This window comes from Nicotiana tabacum, chromosome 20 (genome assembly GCF_000715075.1).
Source record: "Nicotiana tabacum cultivar K326 chromosome 20, ASM71507v2, whole genome shotgun sequence".
Classification (NCBI taxonomy): Eukaryota; Viridiplantae; Streptophyta; class Magnoliopsida; order Solanales; family Solanaceae; genus Nicotiana; species Nicotiana tabacum.
This window is the reverse complement of record NC_134099.1, coordinates 165,643,963-165,648,516: the sequence shown is the minus strand read 5'-3', so window position 1 is coordinate 165,648,516 and position 4,554 is coordinate 165,643,963. Positions and strand designations below refer to the sequence as shown.

The window sequence follows — 4,554 nt, the reverse complement described above, 5'->3', positions numbered from 1 at the left end:
CCCATGGGGGAGGAGGAATCTTGGACAATGGGCAAAAGCCCGATCCAGCAATATCGTGTGTGAAGAAGGGCAATGCTCTATAGAAAAATAATCTTTTGTCTCATGGTAGCCTGCTCGATTCCCCTTACGAAACTTTCATTATTGGGTTAGCCATACACTTCGCATGTTTCTAGTGATTCACATGGCATAATCAAATGATAACACCCACACCGGATATGGACTGAACTGTCTTACAATGTTCTGAACCGAGCTCACGTACCGCTTTAATGGGCTAATAACCCAACCCTTGGAACATACTACAACCTTAGATGGCGAAGAGCCGACATCAAGGTGTCAAACCTTCCCGGTTTTATTGATTTCTAACATTTAGAATGGATTTGGTTGGTATAATGGAAAATAGGAATAGTCGGTGATTCAAGAAGTGACTTTTCCGCCCTTCCACCCTATATGTACAAATAGAATAGCCCATTTATACAGAATGATAGAGGGACTTCTATGATCATCGACCATAGAAATAGAAATAAAGCGTTAATCCACACTTTTATTGTTAGTATGTTCCAAAAAGAATAATACTTTATTATATTTATATTGTAGTAAATCATCATAACGACTTCGAGGTGAATGAGTCTTTGTCTCTCTTTATACTTTTACTAGAATGATTTCCTTTTCTATAGGAAGATAAGAGTGCTTTATTCTTTGATGTGTTCAATCTTGAGAAAACCTATATATAGCTGATAAAAACAAATGTAAACACAGATGACAGACATGTCACAAAATAGAGTTGAGAAATGAACACAGGAATAACCATGACCATTACGCCAACATCTTCTTCTCCTTGACATCTGAAAATTTGAAAAACAAGATAGTGAGTCAAATTATATTATACTTTGTACAGCTTGAGTCAACTTATTCTATTTCAATTTCTTCTACTAATTGAGTACGTTTGTTTTTTTAAAATAATTATTAGAAAGAAAAATATGCATTATAGAGAAATCGGTCAATTACTAATATTAGAAAATTATGAAAACTAAGATGTTGATAGTTGCAATAAACAAACGATCAATGTAGAATTTAACTTCAATACCTTAACTTTTAACTCCTCTAGAAACAAATAATTTCATATTCTGTTGTGCCTTTGACGGGCTCGCTGCTTCTTGCGCCTTCTTATGGTGATTTTGTGTTCTAGTTCTTCAACAATCCAAGAAAGCCAATTGGGAGTCCAAGCTGAAAGCATGAAATATGCTATGTATAATCCAATAATTAGTCCACTTCCATATCCCATAAAAGCAGCTTTCCAAAAATCATTGAGAAATTCATAATTGCTTTTTTGATCATCTAGCGCAAATACATTATTATTTGTCACTGATACCCTGTCATTGCCACAACCTTTTGAAATCGTAAATCCACGTAATTCATCATTACCTTCATATGAATTCTTTTGAAATGTTGCAAATTGAGGTCCTTGAGGGATGCACCCTTCCAGATGATTATAGGAAAGATTTAAGACTTCAAGATACGTGATCTTAGAAGCAAGTTGTTCTGGTATCTTTCCTATTAGCTGGTTAACTGAAAGGTCCAATGACTCAACCAAAGATAAATCTCCCAGTGACTGTGGTATGCGACCTTGCAACCGATTATGAGATAAATTCAAAACCCGAAGTGCAATAAGATCTCCCATAATACTTGGAATATGTCCTTCAAATTTGTTACTTGAAAGATCAATAGCGGTGTAAACTGTCAAAATTCTAACAAGATCAAGATCTCGTCCCTTGGTTGCAAGTGTTACAAAATCTTGGTAATACCCATCTCCAAGATATCTTGGTTCCTTCAATGTTTGATCGATTGACCTCATGGATTTCAACTGTTGAAACAGACTCGTTGGTAAGTTTTCCGTGGAGGCATTGTAAGAAAGATCTAAGATTCGAAGCTTAGGAAACATATTCTCAATTCGTGATGTTCTGATGGGCCCATGCATTTTATTCGATCTCAAGCTTAAAACTTGTAGTCTCGGCAGAGTTCCCAACCACATCGGAGATTTGTCGTTGAGGTGATTATCTCCTAAATCAAGAACTTGCAACTCGTTGCAATTGGCCAAAGATCGAGGGATTTCTACCTCTAGTTCATTGCCACGCATGTTGAAGCTTCTGAGTATATTTCTAGTGCTAAAAGTTGTTGGAAGAGTCCCAAAAAGATTGTTGTGATGCATATCCAAAACCTCAAGATAATCACTCATATTGCCAAAACATTGTGGGATTTCTCCCTTCAGATTGTTTCTACCCAAATCTAGAATTTGTAGTGATGTCAAATTGCAAATAGATAAAGGAATCTCTTCACTTAGATTATTTTGTGACATCATCAAAACATAAAGGCCATTGATATTACTTAAGCATTGCAGAATTTTCCCTTCAGGTTGTTTCTCTCCAAAAACAAATTTTTCAATAATGTCAAATTACAAATAGACGATGGAATTTCCTCATTGAGATTATTTCGAAAAAGAGATAGAGTTTGCAAGTTTCTCAAATGCCCCAATGAAGCAGGAATAGAACCATCTAAGTGTTATTATTCAACTGTAGCTCAGTAAGAGACTTTAGGTTACCTATTTCTTCAGGAATGGAGCCAGAAAGATTATTGGTATCAAGATACAAAAAGGACAAGTTGGTCAAATTCCCCAATGAAGCCGGAATAGAACCATTAAGAAAGTTAGTACCCAACTCTAGGTCAGTAAGAGACCTTAGGTGACCTATTTCTTCAGGAATGGGGCCGGAAAGATGATTGCTATAAAGATACAAAAGGGACAAGTTGACCAAATTCCCTAATGAAGCAGGAATAGAACCATCTAGAGTATTATTACTCAAATCTAGCTCAGTAAGAGACCTTAGGTTACCTATTTCTTCAGGAATGGGGCCGGAAAAATGATTGCTATAAAGATACAAAAGAGACAAGTTCGTCAAATTCTCCAATGAAGCAGGAATAGAACCATTAAGAAAGTTAGTATCCAATTCTAGGTCAGTAAGAGACTTTAGGTGACCTATTTCTTCAGGAATGGGGCCAGAAAGATGATTGCTATAAAGATACAAAAGGGACAAGTTGACCAAATTGCCCAATGAAGCAGGAATAGAACCATCTAGAGTGTTATTACTCAACTGTAGCTCAGTAAGAGACCTTAGGTGACCTATTTCTTCAGGAATGGGGCCGGAAAGATGATTGCTATAAAGATACAAAAGGGACAAGTTGACCAAATTGCCCAATGAAGCAGGAATAGAACCATCTAAAGTGTTATTACTCAATTGTAGCTCAGTAAGAGACCTTAGGTTACCTATTTCTTCAGGAATGAGACCGGAAAGATGATTGTCAGCAAGAGACAAAAAGGACAAGTTGGTCAAATTCCCCAATGAAGCAGGAATAGAACCATTAAGAAAGTTAGTATCCAATTCTAGGTCAGTAAGAGACCTTAGGTGACCTATTTCTTCAGGAATGAGGCCGGAAAGATGATTTCTATAAAGATACAAAAGGGACAAGTTGGTCAAATTCCCCAATGAAGCAGGAATAGAACCATCTAGAGTATTATTACTCAAATCTAGCTTCAGTAAGAGACCTTAGGTGACCTATTTCTTCAGGAATGGGGCCGGAAAGATGATTGCTATAAAGATACAAAAGGGACAAGTTGGTCAAATTCCCCAATGAAGCAGGAATAGAACCATCTAGAGTATTACCACTCAAAGCTAGCTTAGTGAGAGACCTTAGGTTACCTATTTCTTCAGGAATGGAACCATTTAAATGGTTGTTCCATATGTAGAGGATCTGAAGCTTGGCAAGTGAACCTATTTGTGATGGGATTGCTCCTGAAATCTGATTGCTTGATAAGCCAAGATAGACAAGATTAGTTAGTTTACCAATTTCAGCTGGAATGGTGCCAGCGATATTGTTCATGTAAAGATCAACATATTCAAGAAGCGGGAGAGATGAAAAGGGAAAATCATAGTGTACCAATAATACTAGCATTTGTTAAATTCAACATGTTTACCCTGCCATTAAAGCATACAACTCCATACCAATCCTTGCACGCATTAGAACTTAGTTTTCATGAAGCCAAAAAGGAATTGTTCTGGTTTTGGAAAGTCCCTTTCCATTTTAGGAGAGCAGTTGCTTCCTCAGTGGAAGAAGCAAAAGTATTTGTAAAGAGATATAAGATAGTGAAAAACTGAAGAAGAAAAGATAATTTGGGAACCATCATCATATATTGTTAAACAATTTTGAGTTGGATTATTGTTGTTTTCGATCGATGAAATTAGTGCAAGGTGTAGTTTTATATTATAGTAAACCATGAGTCCAAGTCAATGAGTCTGTCTACTTTTAAAATGGGGCAGAGAGAAGTAATTACAGACCAACGAATTATTCAAATGTGTATGGCGATTACTTTTCAATTGGTTAAACCTTAAATAAAGTTGTGAACATATATCTCACTTTTAATTTAGTCTGTTTTTTTTTTTCAAAATTTAAGTAAACCGAAATAACCAAAATGCGAAGCCGTAGTCACCACATAATATATTCTCT

At 36.2% G+C, this 4,554-nt stretch overlaps 1 pseudogene; it reads right to left on the bottom strand.

Annotated features, from left to right (window-relative positions):
• Positions 1 to 664: 664 nt before the first annotated feature.
• Positions 665 to 4,304, bottom strand: LOC107795759 (uncharacterized; annotated as a pseudogene).
• Between the last annotated feature and the right edge of the window lie 250 nt (positions 4,305 to 4,554).